Below are 21,177 nucleotides of genomic sequence, written 5' to 3'. Positions count from 1 at the left end.
CCACCCCTGGTATCCATAGCGGGTGCCCTGTGGCCATGTGTGTGGATTAAACAAATCTTTAGTTAGTGGTAGATGTGGCACCTCATGCAATTTGGTCACGTGCTTTGCTTCACTTCCATCTCTCTGAACTCTGGGTGGAGAACTGTTGCAGAGACCTGCCAACCAGGGGAAAAGAGCAGACTGAGGCGTGCCTGCAATCCTATGCCTCGTGGAATTAAGTTGTACTGCGATCGTGCTTGTGTGAGATGCGTGAGCCTGTATTGGCGTGCAGTACGGTGAACCAACCAGAAAGGGACAAGACCTTTCTCAAAGAGAACAGTTAGACAATGGCGTTTACCTTTTATGGTGGGGCCGCTGCCCCACACTGGCTGGAAGGGGTTAAAGCAGGCTGGGGGACTCCTGCACAGAGCCCCAGCCAATTGGGAAAGGGCTTGGAAGGAGCCAATCAGAGGGCCCTTGCTGGGGCTGCCCTGTATATAAGGAGTTGGCCAGCAGAGAGGGTCAGTTAGGTCATGACCAGCAAGAGGGAAGGACTCGCTCCCTGCAGTGAGGCAGAAGCACCTGGAGAGAGCAGGTCTAGGGGAGCAGAGAGAGACTCCAAGGGCCAAGAGGATGCAAAGGGTCACAGGGACAATGGCCCAGGAACTAGAGGCAGTGAAGGGGAGCACAGGAGGCAGGACAAGGCTGCTGCTGCCAGAGGGCTCCTGGGTCAGGACCCAGAGTAGTGGGTGGGCCTGGGTCCCCCCCTTTCCCCTTACACCTCGCCCTGCCCCCTAGGCATGGCCCATACAGACTGTGGCTTGCCCCTGAGGCAAAGAGGCTAGGCTTTAGGACCACAGGGGCAACGCAAGCATGGAGCGCGGAGACGCCAGATAGGAGGAGGCCCCCTGCTGGCGAAAGAGATGATTCCCTGGGGCTACCAGCAGGAGGCGTCACAGCGACTCACTCTTGCTCCAGCTAGGGAGCAGGAGGGACCTGGCTGCCGGGGAAGCTGGAGGCTTCCTGACTTGCTCTGGGGCAAGGAGGCAAAGCTGGGGGGCTCTGGCCTGACAACTCCCAGGTTGCAGGGCCTGAGACCAGGCCTGAGGAGAGTAGGGCAGGTCCACATCTCTTGCCAAGGATGAGCGGCCATTTTAGACAGCAGTTTGCCCCTGAGCTAAGGGGCTAGATGCCGACTGACAGTGAGTCACTGAGGCAAGGTGGGCGTAGAGGTTTGGGGGTTCTCAGAGAGGGGGGATCCCTTAATGCGGGGGCGCTGCCATGGGGCAGTACCTATAGGGAAGGGTGTCATGGCCTGGGAGGGACACAGGCACTAACACTAGGTGGTGGAAAGTAACAGGTGAGACACTATCTGGAAGGGGCCCTCCAGGGCTGACGAGATGATTCCTCGCGTGACCAGCAGGAGGCGCCATGCTGCTGAGGCACACCCTGTTACAAGTACAAAGGCGCATTTCAGAGTCTTACAACCCTTCCTGGCATGGAACTTGGGCTCCCCACGCCGCCTGCGTCCAAACTGGTTTTCCCTGGAAAACGGGGGGTTTGACTAAATTACAATATTTTTGGAAAGTGTCTGTTTCCCATGGAAATATTTGGTTTGGACAACCAAACCGAAAGTGAAAGGTTTCTAGCCAAAACATTTTCGTTGAGTTGAAATTTGCCATTGAAAATGTCAGTGAAAACCAAATTCTTTGTGTTTTCACTTTAATTCTCCATGTGATCTTCTCCCACCCTTCCCCTGTTTTCCCATCAGCCCTAGTATTTACAGAGGAGAGCAAATCATGTCACGCTAGAAGAGCCATGATAAGCTAATGACATTAAGTGCTGCCGACTTGGACTATATTTGAACTGGTAGAAAAGGTGAAAGAATGCATCTAACACAACAGTCCAATGAGCAATACCAATACAGTCGTGTCTGAAAGGAAGAATACAGCTGGTAAGAGCAGTGAAACATAAATAATAACGCAGCACCATAAATGCACACAGCGCCTCTCTACAATGAAGCAAATCAGTACCCCACTTTTGAACGTGCCAATACTTGAAATTTGTTTGACTTGTGGTATATGAAATCAGGACCTGAATTTCAGCTGTGCCTGTCTGTAGAAATTGATACGATACATGAGATACCAGTATAAATACAGGGCGGCTCAGTGTCTCTGGTATCACTGACATATTTACTTCCTTTACTAGCGCAAACAAGCCATCTTGTTGTTGGTTAATTTCGGAGATCAACCAAGCTTGTGAAAATATTCCGCTGTTTTCTTTCCGCTTGGCGTATCGTCAGTTGGAACGGAAGAAAGTTCACGAGTTCCGACGCTCTGAGTTAATTGGGTGAGAGGCTGTTGATGAAGACACCCCCCCACCACCACCAAAATAGGAATTTGATGCGAGATTAACATGCCTGTTACTCAGTGCACAAACAGGTGGAATGTTTCAAAGGTGGCCTATGTTGTGCCGAGATCTTGCAAGGAGAGGTTGTTCAGATTAGTGGGGTTTCCTCTATTGCTAATCCCAAGTGTTCTCAATGTGTGAGACAAATTTGGGGGGTTCTATTTGCTTTTGAGTGTTGTAGCCTCACGGAATGGGTCACATTTCCAAACTTTTCACCGCAAGCATGAAGTTTAGAAACTTAGCCCCACTTTTCTTGTTTAGCACAGATGAAATTTTCTCTTACTCATTGAATTCCAAGGGGCAAAAGAAACCCCCAATATTGTGAAAGTTGGAAGCCCCAGATCGTTAAGAGAAAGGGTTGAGAAATTCCATCTGCCACTGTCAGACAATCCCTACTGCTCCTGGATGGAAAAAGGTTCTGGAAATAAGAATATATCATAAGAACAGCCAGACTGGATCCATCTAGCCCAGTCTCCTGTCATCCAACAGTAGCCAATACCAGGTGTTTCAGAGGGAATGAACAGAAAAGGGAATGATCTACAGGTACCTCCTCTGTTACCCATTCCCAGTCTTGACAAACAGAGGTTAGGGATACCATCCCCGTCCATCCTGGCTAATAGTCATTGATGGACCAAACCTCCATGAATTTATCTAGCTTTTTTTGCAACCCTATTAAAGTCCTAGCTTACACAACATCCTCTGGCAAGGAGTTCCACAGGTTGTGCATTGTGTGAAGACATACTCCCTTTTGTTTACCTATTGATTTCATGTGGTGCTCCCTAGTTCTTGTGTTACGGGAAGAAGTAAACCACACTTCCTCATTTACTTTCTCCACACCAGTCCTAATGTTACTGACCTCCATCATATCCCTCCTTCGTCATCTCTTTGCCAAGGTGAAAAGTCCCAGCAGCAAGATAATGATTCACAACATTCTGTTCAGCGTTTTTGACTGCCACTGCACATTGGGTGGATGTTTTCAGAGAACTGTCCACAAAGACTCCAAGACCTTGAGTGGCAACAGCTCCCGTAGACCCCATCATCTTATCTGACTAGTTGGGATTAAGTTTTCCACTCTGCATGACTTCGCATTGATCAACGCTGAATTTCATCTGTCATTTTGTAGCCTATTCACCCCGTTTTGTAAGAAAGTTTTGAAGAGCTTCACAATCTGCCTTGGACTTAACGATCTTGAGCCATTTTGTATCATCTGCAGATGTTGCCACCTCACTGATCACCACTTTCTCCAGGTGACTTATGAATACGTTGAGTAGGGTCGGTCAGCCACTTTTTGGGTTTGGTTGGCTTCGTTTTTTTCCACTGGGAGGCATTAACGTCGGGAGAGAGCAATTCCCAAGTCACTTTGCAACCCAGATGTTTGTATTTTAGGAACCACTTGCTACCTCCTCTCTTTACGTACCAAAGACCTGCCTGGCAACCTCCTCCCGGTGTGCCGCATGTGAGTCAAACGTATCACGTCTCCTTATCGTAAAGCACCTTCCATGAGTCACAGTCAATTTCTGGTGTTGTGAGGCTGCTTTGCCTCACCCGCTGTCACTCCGCTTTGCCCGTTGGGACAGATCCAAAGAGGTGATTGGAGGAAGGGCGTTTGGCCTGTGAATTCTGCAAGCAGGGGTGAGTTGCATGCAGGTCTCTGAGAACCCCCCTGCAGACCTCACCTTCTTCTGTGAGGGGAGGGGACCGGACATGTTTTCCTGGCAGGGAAAACTCAAGAGCATTATCAGAATTTCCCTCCACATCTGAGGCTGTCACATTACTGGATTTTGAGGGGAGCAGCCAGATCACTACTGCACCCCTGGGGGGGTGTTGGCCCCAAAAATGGTATAAAAGGGGGCCATGTGGGGTGTTGAATAGAAGCTTACAGTCTGCTAATCCTATGTACACTAGTCAGGTGATTGTATAATGTCTGTGTGTGAAATTATAATAATGTACTTTGGATGGATACTGAATATTTCCCTGCATGTGGTTGAACATTGGGCAGAGCCCGGCCTGTGGACATGCTAATTAGCGAGGCCCTGTGGGACAATGGCACTCAATGGGCCAAGGACACACCTAAAGAATGAAGGCTGCCAGCAAGGAACACAGGGATAGGTCGCTGGCCACGTGACCTGCTGCAGCCAAGAAAAGACCAGGAAGGATGTATAAAGAGGCCATGTGGTCAACGCCATCTGGGGACTCAGCTCAGCATTTCATCCCAGAGGCAGCAATGCAGGGATCGAAGGGCCAGAAAGAACTGTGGACCCATCCTGATCTAGGATGTGCAACAAAAACTTTTAAACCAGCAGCTGTAACATCTCTGCTAGAGCCTGCATCGAGAACTGGGAGATTCGATGCATGTAATGTACGATTCTTTAGCAACCTTACTCTCATGCTTTTCTTTCTTGTGGTAATAAACCTTTAGATGTTAGATGCTAAAGGATTGGCTCAGCGTGATTTGTGCGTAAAATCCAGAGGGTAAATTGACCAGGGATCTATGGCTAGTTTCTTGGAACCGGACAAAACTTGTTCGGGTTAGGTGGGATTGGGTTCTAGATCCCTCACCGGTGTATGAGGCCCGGGGCCGTCTGGGGCACGGATATTGCTGGGTTGTCGGAGGGGTTTTGCTCGTGAGGCTTCAGGCAGGCAGCTGAAGCGCTCTGGGACTGGTTTGTGGCCTGTTTGGAGAGGTCACCAGTCTGGGGCTGTAAGGAGCCCTGAAGTTGAGCAATTCGCCCTGAGTGGACGCCCTCAGCGGTGCCCAGACACGGCCTGGTCCATCACAGTCTGGCAGGGAAAACTCAAGAGCATCATCAGAATTTCCCTCCATATCTGAGGCCAGTAACAATTCTATGGATATTATAGTTGCACCTCTAAAAACTGCAGCTCACTGGTCTGGCAACAGGCCCATGGATTTTCCAGGATCAGAGATTCCCAGTACACTGGGAGAGGGGGAGGTGAAAGCTCGGTGCGATGCAGGGAGAGCGTGCACGGCCCAGCTGGCCTACAGCGTGGGAGGAGGGGGCAGGAAGCCCAGTGCACGACCCAGCTAAACTGCCCAGGGGAGCCAGGAAGCCCAGTGTGGGGTGCCTGGTGGAAAGTGGCGCTAGCAGCACAGGTACCAGAAATGACCTCCCCAGGTCCTGCAAAATCCCTCATCCAGGACCAGTCAGGTCCCGAGGGCCCTTGACTAGGGAGGTCCAATCCGTACTATAAACTCCTGCTTTCTCCCATGCTGCCCCGTAGGCAGGAAATGCCCAGCCAATGCCACAAAGCCGTCTCACGTTCCTCGCTCCATGCCCGTCTGCCAGCTGAAATCTCTGCAGCGGTTAGGCAGCTGGTGAGCTAGGCCATGCTGCTGATCACTGACCAGCATCATCTCATTCTTCCCTAGGCTTGTCACTCTTGTGAAGCCACCGGGGATCTATGGAGTCTTCTCCTTGGCTTGTCAAGTGTCTGGCAACCGGGCGCAGCTCTCTGGGCTCTGCTAGGGTACAACAATAAATACATGATAACAATCATAATTGCCATTTAAAAAGCAGGGGAAAATGTATTCTAAATTAGCCTGAAGAAGAACATAAGAACGGCCAGGCTGGGTCAGACCAAAGGTCCATCCAGCCCAATCTCCTATCTGCCCACAGTGGCCAATGCCAGATGCCCAAGAGGGAGTGAACAGAACAGGAAATCATCAAGTGATCCCTCCCTGTCACCCATTCCCAGCCTCTGACAAACAGAGGCTAGGGACACCATTCCTGCTCATTGATGGGCCTCTCCTCTATGAATTTATTCAGTCCTTTTTTGAAACTTTGAAGAGTTTCACAAAAGTTCATGGAGTTTGACACTAGAACCAGGGAAACAATTTGTAGCAAATAATTTTGTCACTGAACTTTGTCTCTTTTCTCTCCTTCCTCTATCTGGGAATCATCTTTGATTGTTACAGAATCCTAGAATCCTAGAACTGGAAGGGACATCAAGTGGTCATCAAGTCCAGTCCCCTGCCCTCACGGCAGGACCAAGCACCATCCAGACCATCCCTGACTGGTGTCTGTTTAACCTGCTTTTAACTATCTCCAGTGATGGAGATTCCACAACCTCTCCAGGCAATTTATTCCTGTGTTTAACCACCCTAAGGCTGTGTCTACACTGGGCCACTTATTCCGGAAAATCAGCCACTTTTCTGGAATAAGCTGCAAGCTGTCTACACTGGCCCTTGAATTTCCGGAAAGCAACGACGCTCTAGTGTACAAAATCAGCCGCTATTCCGGAAAAACTATTCTGCTCCCGCTCGGGCATAAGTCCTTATTCCGAAACACTGTTCCGGAAAAGGGCCAGTGTAGACAGCCCAGTAGTCTTTTCCGGAAAAAAGCCCCGATCGCGAAAATGGCGATCGGGGCTCTTTTCCGGAAAAGCGCGTCTACATTGGCCACAGACGCTTTTTCGGAAAAAGGGATTTTCCGGAAAAGCAGCCTGCCAATGTAGACGCTCCTTTTCCGGAAAAACTGAAAACGGAAAAGTATTCCGTTTTAAGCATTTCCGGAAATTCATGCCAGTGTAGACACAGCCTAACAGGAAGTTTTCTTAATTTCCAACCTAAACCTCCCTTGCTGCAATTTAATCCCATTGCTTCATGTCCTGTCTTCGGAAGTCAAGGAGAACAATTTTTTCCTTCCTCCTTATAATACCATTTTAGATACTTGTGAATTTTCTCAAACGTCTTCCTCTTCAGAAGTTACTGGACAACCAGTCGTTACTACAGTTGGTCTAAAACATTCTGTTGAAGAAAATCCCAATGAAAACCAAAACGCAACCAATAACACCTTAATTCCCCCCGCACCCTGCCCCATTTTTGGCCCGTGCCAACTTCTATGAGTAATTCTGTGCCTGTCGGTTGTTTGCGAGCAGTTTGCTGTAAATATTCCAAATACAAAATCCTGCCTGGTTCAATTGGCCACGCAGACTAAATGCTTTCCCTTTCCAATGTTAAGTACTTAAATTAAAATAGCCTGATTTTCTGAGGTGCTTTCTATTCCAGTTCCTCTTCTGCAGCTGTCACCCTGGTCCACAAGGGCCCAACCTGTGAGCAGAGCACAGCTAATATCGGCTGGCTGTTACCCAGCTGTATTGACAAGCTGAGCCATGGTTCCAAAGTAGAATCATACACCTGTGGGGTAGAAGGGAACACAGGAGTCATCTTATCCAAGTCCTGCGAAGATGTAGAATTTGATGAGTCTAAACTATCTAGGAAGGATGGCTAGCAGGCCTCTTTCTGAGAACTTGCCAGGAAGAAGTTTCCATGACTTCTCTAGCTTTTCTGTTCTATTGTCCTGCTGTTCTTACAGTTGGGCGATTTTTCAACCTAAATCTGCCGTGCTGTTGTTTGAACCGACTGCCGCTGGTCCTGCCGTCTGTGTCAAGGGACAACAACTTTTCACCATCTTTTCTACGACCGCCTTTCAAGCATTTGAAGACTATTATGATGCCTCCCTCCCATGTCCTCTCTTCCAAGCTAAACAGACCGGCTGTGTCTACACTGGCATGAATTTCCGGAACTGCTTAAAACGGAATACTATTCCGTTTTCAGTTTTTCCGGAAAAGGAGCATCTACATTGGCAGGCTGCTTTTCCAGAAAAGCCCTTTTTCCGGAAAAGCGTCTGTGGCCAATGTAGACGCGCTTTTCCGGAAAAGAGCCCCGATCGCCATTTTCGCGATCGGGGCTTTTTTCCGGAAAAGACTACTGGGCTGTCTACACTGGCCCTTTTCCAGAACAGTGTTCCGGAATAAGGACTTATGCCCGAGCGGGAGCAGAATAGTTTTTCTGGAATAGCGGCTGATTTTGTACAGTAGAGCGTCCTTGCTTTTCCAGAAATTCACGGGCCAGTGTAGACAGCTCGCAGCTTATTCCGGAAAAGCGGCTGATTTTCCGGAATAAGTGGCCCAGTGTAGACACAGCCACCCAGTCCCTTCAGCCTTTGCTCATTTGGCTTTGGTCATCTTTGGGGATCCTTTCCAGTTTCTCTACAGCCTTTCTAGACATTGGTGGCCTAAGTAGGGATATGAAAGGGTTAACCAATTAAGTGTTAACCAGTGGGTGCTGGAACAACTGCTAGTTATCCTCACTTTGTATTTGTGCATTTGGATTTTCTTCCCTACAAGTAGCACCTTCTGTTGGTTTGGGTCGAATTGCAATTTGTTGCCTATAGTCCAGTTCTCCAGCTTGTCAAGTTCCCTCTGAATTTTAGCTCCGTCTGCCAAAGTGTTTGCAGCCCTGCCCAACTTTGTGTCATCTGTAGATTTCATCGCTTGGTTCCTGTTTGCACAGGAAACTCTCGCCCTTCGCAGTGGGTGTGTTCCTGCACCCACCACAAATGGCAAAATCCGCAAATATTGGGAGCTGCAGCTCCCGGCCCCCAAGGTGAGCTCCCCGTGGCTCCTAAATTCACCTTGGGGGGCTGGGAGCTGTAGGGAACCCACCACAGTTGACAGGAGACCCCATGAATACCTAGAACCATGAATAGTGATTCCACAAATCAAGAGGTTCTCCTGTACTGGGAACCTACATTTATAAATTTTTGTCCAAGAGTCCTGAGGGATACCTCTGTCAATGGACAGGAGATTATTTAAGATTATGGTTTTCCATACCATTACTCACACTTACCACCCCACAATTTCCTTTCCATAAATGTTTGTTGGTTCTAAATTCCCCATTCCCGGAAGCATTTATTGATCCTTACGCCAGCCAGTGAGTCTGGGAAGTGCTGTTTATCCCCATTTTACAGACCGGGTATGTCTGCACTGCAAAAAAAACCAACAGCCGCCTGTCTCTGCTCCTAGGAAAGTTGACTACAGGCCTTTGCCTCTCATCGGGTTTCAGAATCCAAACCTGAGGGGAATGTCTACTCTGCTATTTTTAGCCCTCACGCTGTGAGACGCACTGCCGGAGGGGGGGTTCAGTGTAGATATATCCTAAATGGCTTAAGGAGTCCACAGTAAAGCAGGGAATAGAAGTCCTTTGAGGCCTTTCCTCTTGGATCACCTACAGCCATTGGCTGGGAGATGCATGACGGTCACACCTGCCTACTACAGCATCCTTGCTGCTCCGGACCGCCGTTGCTTTCCGAATCCCAACCGACGTACCTCGCGCGCTTCATTGTGTGCCCTGCACCAACTAAATCGTCGTGCGTGTCCCCAGCCCACACCTTGGCTTGCATTTCCTCTGGAACTGACGCTCCAAATCCCCGTTGAGCCTTCCAGCCATCGGGAGGGCTGGGCGCACGCCAGCCCTTCAGAGGAAAAGAAGAATTGCCATATTTGGTGGGGGTGACCCATTCTTCCTCCCTTTAAATCTTTCCTATCAACTCCCCACCCCGCTTAGCCCTTGACGTGATGGTTAAACACTCCACGAGCCAGAGGGTTGTTTATTAACCCTTCAGTTCACTCCCGCTTCAGTTTCCCGCAGGAAGATGTGGGGGGGGCTGAGGATTACACAGAGGGAGGGAGTCCATTTATTGAATTCCTCCAGGCAGTGCCTTGGTGCCTGGTTAACCTCCCGACGCAGCTGGATAATACTAGAGCTGTCAGCCGGAACACAACTGTGTCTGTCTGTACTCCGGGCAGAGACAGAGGCTGGAGTCTGAGGAGAAATGTCCGTGCACGCAATCTCTTTACATTCACTGGCCCGCACTTCACTTAACCCCTTTGCGCCTGGTTTGCTCCGTGGAAATGCAAAAGTCATCCGGATCAATGAATCAACACCATAACTAATAACAATGCCTCCCTGGCACAGGATGCATTGATTTCTCAGTGTGCCCCGGGAACATTCATTCATTAGGGTGCTCTTAATGAGGGAATCTGCTTCGTTCGGGAAGTTTCCCTTTGAACCAAACTGAGCCTAAAAATTGGTACCCAGGAGGGCTCCTTGCTTGGGCCATCTGCAGGTGGTTTTCATGCAAGTGGAACTGGGAGATCTGGTTTCTCTGCTGATCACTGGCTGTCGAACCTTTATTTCCGTGGTGGGTAACTTGTGCTCCCGTGGGCCACATGCACCCCAACAGGGTTGCATGTGCGGTCCACACACCCCTTCTCTGCCCCTTTCGCGCACTGGGAGCCCTGCACTTAGCTAGTCCTCCCAAAGCGCCATGAATCAGCTGATCCGTGTCACTCCGAGTTCTGAGAGGGAGGGAGGGGAGAGGGCACAAATCAACCCATTCGTGGTGCTCTGGAAATGCTGGGCAGAGTAGCGGGGACTGGATGCACTTGGGAGAGGAGGTGGGAACGAGGTGGGAGCATGGATTTGAAAGTGTAAAGTGTAAACGCTTCTTTTTATTATGAGTTGAAGTTGACGGCTGATGGAGTTGATGTGCTGATTAGGTCTCAGCTGGAGAATTGTGTCCAGATCTGGGAAAGAGGTGGGGAAAGTGTAAAGCGTCCAGAGAAGAGCAACAAAAAGGATGAAAGGTCCAGAAGACATGACCAATGAGGGAAGACTGAAAGAACTGGGTTTGTTTAGTCTGGAAAAGAGAAGACAGAAAGGAGACATGGTAACAGTTCAAGTGGTATCAGAAGGAGAAGGAAGAAAAATTGTTCTCCTTGGCCTCTGAGGATAGCACAAGAAGCAATGGGCTTCAATTTCAGTAAGGGTACGTCTACACTAGCCCCCTAGATTGATCTAGGGAGGCTAATGAGGGCGACCAGAACTGCAAATCACGCCCGAGATTTAAATACACGCGGCAGTGAAACGGGATTCCAATTTAAAGCCCTAACTCGAATTAGCTGGTATTCCTCCTGCAATGAGGTTTATCAGCTAATTCGAATTAGGGCTTTAAATCGGAATCCCATTTCACTGCCGCATGTAGACGCGGGCAGTTACTTCGGGCTAGTCAGTTTCTAAAAATGGCACCAGACGGGAACATGCAAATCAGGCGTGGGATATTTAAATCCCGGGCTTGATTTGCAATTCCAGTCACCCTCATTAGCCTCCCTAGATCGATCTAGGGGGCTAGTGTAGACATACCCTAAGAGAGGTTTGGTTGGACATTAGGAAAAACTTCCAACCTGTCAGCGTGGTTAAACACTGGAATAAGTTGCCCTGGGAGGTTGTGGAATCTCCATCTCTGGAGATATTTAAGAGCAGGTTGGACAGACACCTGTCAGGGATGATCAATGGTGCTTGGTCCTGCCGTGAGGGTAGGGGGCTGGACTCGATGGCCTCTTGAGGTCCCTTCCAGCTCTAATGTTCTATGATTGTATGTTTTGACATCTCATGGAACTGAAAGTTTTGAACACTTTACATTCGGAAATATCGCAATGAAACATTTGGGTTTTTCTCTGTGTGACATTTAAATCAAAAGGTTTATTTTTTTTAAAAAACAATTTCCCTTTACAAATTTGGAAAATATATTGGGAATCCACATTTTTCTGGAGTATATTTACCTAGTGACAGGAAAAAGGCCCGGGTGAAAAATGTTACCCTGCTCTCATATCCGGGGAAACCTTGGAGTCTAATGGAGAAAGCTAACGTCTAGGTTTTGCAAGGTCCCTTGGATGTGCGGTGCAGTGTGTGGGGGGGCGGTTGGGGAGCAACTGGTCAAGTGCCTCTCTGTGCATGGCGATGGTCCATTTACCAGTGTTAGCCTTGGGTGAGTGAGCCCTATGGCTTCTCACCATTGCAGACCAAGGAGCAATTCATAGTCTCCAGCATGGCCCTTACCCATCATGATTCCAGGGGCTTGAGGTTCATAGCATTTGCGAGATGTCGTTGAAACAGCTGATGAGGAGGAAGAATGAGGCCTGCTTTGTGCTCTATCACCTTTCCTGGCTGCTTCTCAAATCTGGGTTTCTTTGGCGTCATCTGGGCCACGGATGTATTGTCTCTCTGCTGACCGGCCCTTCGCCCATTCTCCGGCCTTGCACTTGCTGTTCACACACAACTGGAGAGGCGTCTTGGGCACCGATTTTCATGCACACTTTGTGGGTCTCGTTTTTTGCTCAGAAGGGGGTGTATTTGTGTCGGAACAGCCCAAGTCCTATCTGCCCCAAGGCAGGGACTAGAGTTTTCCCTTCTCAAGCCTCTATGGTCCTTTGCAGAGAGGGAGAGGAGAAGACACCGATAGGGAGAAAAGGTAGAAATACAAGGGCCTTGTCACAGACAGAGGAAGAAGAGAAGGGACACTCCCACCCCGGACAGGAAGCGAGATGCTAGAGAAGTTCGTTGAATACACTGGTCTCCAGGCAGGCAAAGCCGAGAAACAACAAAGGGAGATGGACATGAAATAACAACTCCAAGAAAAGACAATGAATGGGAGCCTCCACGCGGGAAGACTGGGACAAGCTGATTGGCTGCCAGTGATGTCATTCCTCTCCGGCAACTGATTGGCTGCTGGTGATCTCACGCTCTTCCCCATAAAAATAAATCCATGGGACTCCTTTTTTTTTTTCTTCAAAACAATTCTGGTTTTTTTCCTTTCCCTTTTTTATTGAAAAATTAATTTCCTCATACAAGCAACCGCAGTCCCCTCCCGCCGGCCCATCCCTAGGGGGTGACGGCGGTTCTTGTGTGGCCCACGGCTGCTTCCTACAGAACAGGCAATAATCAGCCAGACATGCACAGCCTGTCGTGTCTTATTGCTTAATTATCCATCTCACCTCCTTTCAGCCCCCTTCTTACTGTACCTCGCACGATACTTTTTATTTCATTTCCCCCAAGCTCCCTCCCAACCCGCCATAAGATTACGGCAGACAAAAACACTGAGATTCCGTTCACCCCCTTGCTCTCACGTTCCCATTGCTCAGCCTCCGGCTTTTCCTACTAGGGATTAGCAACTCAGCGACTTGGGAGTTCTTTTCCGTCTGCACGCCTGGGGTTACCTCCCGCCTCGTGTCACTCGACTGCAGCCATTGGAGTTACACCTGCCGTTCATGTGCCTGGAGAGTCCTATGCCCATAAAATAAGTGTCCGTGGTGACCTAGTTCTCTTTAGCAACTAGATAGGGAATCGTGGTATCAAAGGGTTAGATGGGACCACAAAAGTCATCAACACGAACCCTCCTGCCCCAATGCAGGATTTGTGGTGTCCAACCCCATCTGGGGATGGGTTGCACACTCAGCAAGTTTGCAGATGACACTAAGCTAGGGGGAGAGGTAGATACGCTGGAGGGCAGGGGTAGGGTCCAGAGTGACCTGGACAGATTAAGAGGATTGGGCCAAAAGAAATCTGATGAGGTTCAACAAAGACAAGTGCAGAGTCCTGCCCGTGGGACGGAAGAATCCCAAGCATTGGTACAGGCTGGGGACCGACGGGCTAAGTGGCAGCTCTGCAGAAAAGGACCTGGGGGTGACAGTGGATGAGAAGGTGGATATGAGTCAATAGGATGCCCTTGTAGCCAAGAAGGCGAATGGCATATTGGGGTGCATTAGGAGGGGCATTGCCAGCAGATCCAGAGAAGTGATTATTCCCATTTATTCAGCTCTGGTGAGGCCACATCTGGAGTATTGTGTCCAGTTCTGGGGCCCTCATTACAGAAAGGATGTGGATGCACTGGAAAGGGTCCAGCAGAGGGCAACCAAAATGATTAGGGGAATGGAGCACATTCTCCAACCCCCCGCCCAAAGCAGGACCAACCCCAACTAAATCTTCCCAACCAGGGCTTGGTCAAGCCGGGACTCAAACACTCTAGGGGTGGAGATTCCACCCACTTCTTAGGGAACCGGGCGGTGTTTCTAGAAGATATATTCTAGTTCAACTGTAACCCATCCGCAAGCATGCATTACCAGGCCTCTGAGCATGCTCAGAGCATATGAACTGATGCACCCTCTAGATATATCGCTTTAACCCCAGCTCATGATTTGAGATTTAGGGGTCCCTGGTTCAGTTTGGCTGTACGGGCCCATGGGTTGGCTGTGGCCCAAATTAATGGTCTCCCCACGGGGTGAGGTTTTGTGTGCTGTGTCTGCAGGGGGTGAGATCAGAAACTCACAAAAGTCTCTTCAGACCTTAACACTCTGAAACCGGAGGAAGGACCCAGTGCGACCCTGCCTGTGTGGGCCTCTGGTCTTCACTGGACTACAAATATTAGTGTGGCCATTTTATTTCTGCCTGAAGGTTGGGGAGCTTTTATTCACATGAGTGTGGTTATAGAGGCACAAAGACACAGGGCCTTATCCTCAAAGTATTTCATAGAGTCACAGAACACTAGAACTGGAAGGGACCTCGAGAGGTCATCGAGTCCAGTCCCCTGCCCTCATGGCAGGACCAAGCACCGTCTAGATCATCCCTGACAGGTGTCTGTCCAACCTGCTCTTAAATATCTCCAGTGATGGAGACTCCACAACCTCCCTGGGCAATTTATTCCAATATTTGACCACCCTGACAGTTAGGAAGTTTTTCCTAATGTCCAACCTAAACCTCCCTTGCTGCAGTTTAAGCCCATTGCTTCTTGTTCCGTCCTCAGAGGCCAAGGAGACCTCTGATGTCTTTGGCCAAGATGTATATTTGCCAGATGGAAATGTGGGAATCGGAAACAGAAGGTAAATTCTGCTAGACTGCCACTAATGATGGCTTAACTCTAACTCCCTTTGCTCACCGAGGAAAGAATCGAGATATTGCTGAAAATGGGATCTGCATAGAACTATCACTAGCAGTGTCCTCTAGTGGCTGGAAGGGGGAACTACACCAGCACAAATGGAATTAGTCCGTTAGCTCAAGCCGCTAGCGATCGATTCTTTTAGCACCGAAGGTCTAAGGTTCAAAGCCAGCTGTTGGAGCAATATACGTGATCAGGTACATAGTTGGCTCTTTCTTGTGTGAAATGGGGCAAAGAAGCAAGTTCCAATGAATTTCTCCCGCTACCTCTCTCTCCCTTTGCGAGAGGATCTTAAAGCTTTCCTGGGGGCTGCTCCATTTTATAAAGGTCCCATCCTCCAACCAGGGAACAGAAACCATACCAGCTGATTTAGGTGGCCAATCAAAGAGGGCACACACAGGGCATCCAATACTGGAAGCAGCCATACCTCCAGACACTTTACAAAAACAACTTTACTCTAGGCGTGCAACATTTGCCCCACTTTTAAGATGACAATTGGGAGTTTCCATTGGGAGTTTTGCCACTGACTTCGGCGCGGCCAGGTTTTCACGTAGTCAAATGTTTGGGGGGAAATCATATTGGGTTTGCAGATGATTTGCAAAGGGAGGAGAGGAGGAGAGGCCCAAATCAACCTCTTCCATGTCAATGTTTCTCAACCAGTGGTACGAGTACTCTTAGGGGTACTCAAGAGAAATCTGGGGGGGGGTTCATCAGCACAACTGAAATTTGGAGGAAACTGAATTTTTGTTTTACGTTTTAAGGCATTTTATTATTGGTGAACTTTTTACACCCGAAAAGTTCATCGCCCACCTGGCTCTGATTAAATTGTTTAAACCAATGTGGAGAAAAAATGTTTGTGTGTCTGAAAACTGTGGGTACTTATCATTTTTTGAAAGGGGTATTTTATATAAAAAAAAGGTTGAGAAACACTTTTCCGTGTGAATATTGGGCCTTCTCTGCTTGTCACTTCATAATAAAACTCAGCCCGTGTACAAGGCCAGTGTCTGCTCTTATTGGTAAAACTCCCATGGATTCCAGCAGGGCAGGATTTCTGGAGCCTTCCAGTCCCCACGGAAGAAGTTTTCCATTTAATTTCCTCCTACCCCCTCGTTCTCTTGGCTAGTTCATGTTCCATTTGACTACAATTTAGGCTCATTAAAAAGGGCCTCTTTGATTATAATACAGTCGGAAGCCAGAGTGTGGTTTGTTTTCTGTACAAGGCGATCCGGTTGTCCTTAGAAAACGGATTCCTGCACTTCCTTTCGAGAGATCCCTTCAAGCTGGACAGAGCTTTGTCTGTGAGCCCGTTCAGAGGAAAGGAAGTTATAAAGGGCTCAGGACCCATGACAGTACCGTCAGGACAGAGAGGGGATGAATAGCTGGCTGATTCAAAGAACCAACCCAAGCTCTTTCTCTGGAGCTGATAAAAACCCAGCAATGTGTAAACAAAATGTCCCAGAGCCAAATGCTGATCAGTTTCTTCTCAGACTAAACTCTAACGTGCCCGGATGAAGACGGAGACGTCAAGACTTGCAGTATTGTGGGCTGTAAGTTAGGGGTGTTAATATATCAGTTCATTGAATAGTTGAGTTCTTAGAACATAAGAACGGCCGTACTGGGTCAGACCAAAGGTCCATCTAGCCCAGTATCCTGTCTGCCCACAGTGGCCAGCACCAGGTGCCCCAGAGAGGGTGGACCGAAGACAATGATCAAGCAATTTGTCTCCTGCCATCCCTCTCCTTCCTCTGACAAACAGAGGCCAGGGACACCATTTCTATCCCCTGGCTAATAGCCTTTTATGGACCTAACCTCCATGAAATTATCTAGCTTCTCTTTAAACTCTGTTATAGTCCTAGCCTTCACAGCCTCCTCTGGCAAGGAGTTCCACAGGTTGACTACATGCTGTGTGAAGAACTTTCTTTTATTAGTTTTAAACCTGCTACCTGACAACACAGGTATTGATCCTTGAGGCTTGGTGTCTTCCCATTGGTTGGGGGAAGGATTGTTTGGAAGTTGTTGTTAAATTATCTAGCTTCTTATCGGTTAGTCGACTATTCTATAGTCCCTGGGGCCAGGGCCAGCAGCCAGTGCGCTCCAGCCTTCCTCCCGAGGTGCCTCCTGCCACTCTGCGATGCTTCTTCTGTATCAGAGGCAGCAGTGTGGGGTGCCAGGCAGGAGCTGGTCCATGGGGGGACCTGTTTTAAAAACCAGCTCCCCTTGTGGACCAGCTGCCTGTTGCCCCCGGCTGCTGCTTCTGAGGAAGAGGCAGCAGCACAGAGTGGCAGCAGCCCTTGTCTAGAGGGTGGGTCTGAGCTCCCGGACCCAGTGTGAGCTGGAACTGAGTGGAGCTGCCTGCCTGCCTGGCTCCTAATACACTTTGAATGCAGAGCCGCAGCGGGGGTAAGTCCTGGGCCCAGCGTGAACCAGGCTGCTAAAAAATTTGCTGGTGGCGGGGGCAGGGAGGGGGGAAATGTGTGTACAGTAATTCCTCATTTAACACGTGCCTGCTTAGCACGATTTTTTTTTAGGGAACGTTTTTTGAATTATACGACTGTCCCCAGAATAACACGATTTCCCCAGCCGGCCCATCGCTGGCAGCTGCGCGGGGCTTCCCCCGCCTCCCTGCAAAGCGGTGGAGGGTTCGCCACTCGCCGTGCCGTTCCCCACTGACTCCCCCTTGCCAGATGCAGTGCAGGTCCCAACAGACTGGTCACAGGGGCATACTCCCAACCCAATCCCCTCTCCTCTCCTCCCCTTCCCTTCCCCAGAGCCAGACACCTCCCCTCTCTGCTGTAACCCAGTCCCCTTTCTCCCCCAGCCTTATGTCCTGGTCCCAACAGACACCCCCGCTTGAAATACAACCCCCACTTTTCCATTATTTTCAACAGGAAAATTGACCCCACAGAACATGTTTTCACTTCACACGCTCATTTTCTGAAACATCTCGATAGTGTTAAATGACGAATTACTGTCGTCTATAGCATTAACCTATAAGCTTTTGCTAATCGGTTAATCGACTACACTATTACACCTCTGCTACAAGTAGCTTAACGTTTAGGTGTGAGGATAACTGTAGTTAGTTTACTACTTGCTTAGCACCATGGGTGCGTGTAAGTCCTTCTAGGGCCATATCCCTGTTCTTTCGAGCTGTTTTGGGGTCTAAACAACACAATTAAGATCCTCGACCCAACATTTTCAAACCTAGAGTCCTAACATTTGATCCCGAGTTCCATATTTAAATATTTAAATCAAAGTGACCTCATTTTCTAAGGTGTTTGGCAGCCATCACTCTCAGAGAGCTCCCATGACAAGAGGGTGGAAAGGCCGGGATTGTTTACCTCAACGAAGAGAGGAATAAAAGAAGTACAGAAAATCATGATGGGTCCAGAGAAAGTCGATCTAAACCCATTGTCCATGCCCCTCAGTAACACAAGAATGAGAGGACAGTCAATGAAAATGAAAGGTTCATCACAGGACACATTTTATTTCCACCCATCATGTAATTAGACTGTGGAACTCACCGCCACAGGATGCCATGGAGGCCAAGGGCGTAGCAAAATTCAAAGAGATGTTGAACTTTTTTTATGGATAACACAAGAGTCAAGTTATAATAGCGAGTATTTTTTTTAGAGTTTATTTTTAAAATATGTTTAATTAACCCTCATGCTTCAGGGCTCACATCAGTCTCTGACTATTGAGCTAGGAAACTTACCCGAGGGCATATTTCCTCACATCCGCCTGCTGCAGGATTTACGGCACTTTTCTCTGAAGCACCTGTCACTGGCCACCATCAGAGACAAGATATGGATGTAGACGCACCACACACCTCACTTTTGAACCTGTCTGGCAATGCCTGTGCTCCACAGACTGGAATGGGACCCATGCACTCAAGGTGCGATGGACAAATGAACTGCGACATGCATTAGGCATTTTTATATGGAGGCACAAGAGTATGACAACAGCTGTGAGCAGGGCAAAAATACGTCTCTGTTTTCTAGCCGTCCCGAGACAGACAGTCATGCTCTAGTTAAGCTGCAGTGGAAGAGCTAGAACAAAACATGTAGGTTTTAAAGAGAGATTTAGAAGATAAGAAACACAAATCAGCACCAGAATGAATGGATGTTGACACACTAAATACCTCAACAGGCTTCGAGAAGCTACAATTCCAGCCTTTTTCCGGCTATTCTTTGGCCTCGAAACACTGATGAAAGATTTCCTGCAGATTCAAGGCCAGAAGGGACCCCTGTGATTACCCATGCCAACCTCCTGCGTAGCACGGACCACTGAATTTCACCCCGTTTAAACTGGTGCCGCTTCTTAAACCATCGCACGCCACTTTTATGAAATTAAACTGGTGGAGGGTATTAAGCCTTCTTAAATCTTCAAAGCCCATTGCCATATCCCACCCACTAGGTGACATGAAAATTCTGAAACCACCTTCATGCTTTTGAAGGAGCGAGGACTTGAATTGCCAACGTTCTAGCAACTGATGTGTCTTAAACTCTTGAACCACTTTTCAGATGTTAAGCCAAATTCTGCAGCACGGTTATTGTCCAGAGTCCTAGTTGGTAGTTGGTTAGAGTCCAGAGTTCCAACTTCATGGAATCATCTCTCACCTAGCAGTTTAACAGTCCTGAATGGCCGGGTTAACGAGTTCCCTGCTTCCATGCAACGTTTTAATCTGTGTCTGCTGACCTGAGCTTTGTCTAAACGATATTTAGAAGGGGGCGATGTAAACCCCTTATTTTCACCAGTACCACCCCACATCCTCTTTTATTCTGGGGGACGGGTGGCTTCTTTCGTTTAGTTTGTGACTTCAAAAGAGTTTCAGCACTAAATTTAACCATGTGCCCATGTAACTAGTGGTGAGTGTGCCGGTCCACAGAGGCTAGGAATTGTTCCTGCCCCCATGGACTCAGCCTGGATTTTTAGCTCGGGATGAGCAGCTCATGGTTTTTGATTCTGGATGTACCCAGTTTGGTGCACTGCCCCTCAAAACTGCTAGGACCATGCCACACCCCTGGCCAGAGCGTGGCACAGGGAAACTAAATAAAACAGAAGGTTCTGGCTGTCCTCTCTGGGGCTAAGCCAGGCCACTCAGGAGGTGAGAATCAGGGCATGTCTACACTACCCCTTGGCTACGTCTAGATTGGCATGATTTTCTGGAAATGCTTTTAACGGAAAACTTTTCCGTTAAAAGCATTTTCGGAAAAGAGCATCTAGATTGGCACGGACGCTTTTCTGCCAAAGCACTTTTTGCGGAAAAGCATCCATGGCCAATCTAGACGCGCTTTTGCGCAAAAAAGCCCCGATCGCCATTTTCGTGATCGGGGCTTTTTTGCGCAAAACAAATCTCAGCTGTCGACACTGGCCCTTTTGCGCAAAAGTTTTGCGCAAAAGGGACTTTTGCCCGAACGGGAGCAGCATCGTATTTCCTCAAAAAGCACTGATTTCTTACAGTAGGAAGTCAGTGTTCTTGCGGAAATTCAAGCGGCCAGTGTAGACAGCTGGCAAGTTTTTCCGCAAAAGTGGCTGATTTTCCGGAAAAACTGGCCAGTCTAAACACAGCCCCTTTTGTTAGGAGAACTTCTGTCACTCAGGGGGTATGAAAATACACCTTTGACCAACATAACTTTCACCAACTGAAGTAGGGTGATCATATTTCCCTGTTCTGAATATGGGACCCCTGGGGTACGTCTACACTGCAACGCTATTCCGAAATAACGTAGTCTGCGTCTCTACGGCCGGCAGTTATTTCAAAACACTGTCTAGTTGGAGGACTTCTTCTTCCGACTCCTGTAACCCTTATTGTCCGAGGCGTAAGAGACGTCGGAGGAAGAGTGCTCTATTTCGAAATAAGTGCTGTGCAGATGCTTCCAATTTCGTAATAAGCCACGCAATTGACGCAGCTCAATTTGTGTCGCTTATTTCGAGGTAAGGCCTGCAGGGCAGGCGCACCCCTGGTAAAATTACTCCTATTCGAGCGAGTTCAATGGTAATCAACCAGAACCATGCAGTACAAACTTGGACATTAACATCAAGTAGGCTGAGTCCCTGATAAATACTGCGGTAGCTGGAGCCTTTTTATTTACCTTCTGATCTTTAAGATTTGCATGGGGAGAGGAGACACACACACACATTCCCATACAGCTCTCTCACGTGGGAATGGGGGTGGCCAAGCGAGCTGACCCAACCCTCCTTGCCCGGTGCTGTTCAC

This window comes from Pelodiscus sinensis, chromosome 7 (assembly GCF_052426305.1).
Source record: "Pelodiscus sinensis isolate ZL-2025 chromosome 7, ASM5242630v1, whole genome shotgun sequence".
NCBI classification, from domain to species: Eukaryota; Metazoa; Chordata; order Testudines; family Trionychidae; genus Pelodiscus; species Pelodiscus sinensis.
Note: the sequence above shows the minus strand (reverse complement) of the source record.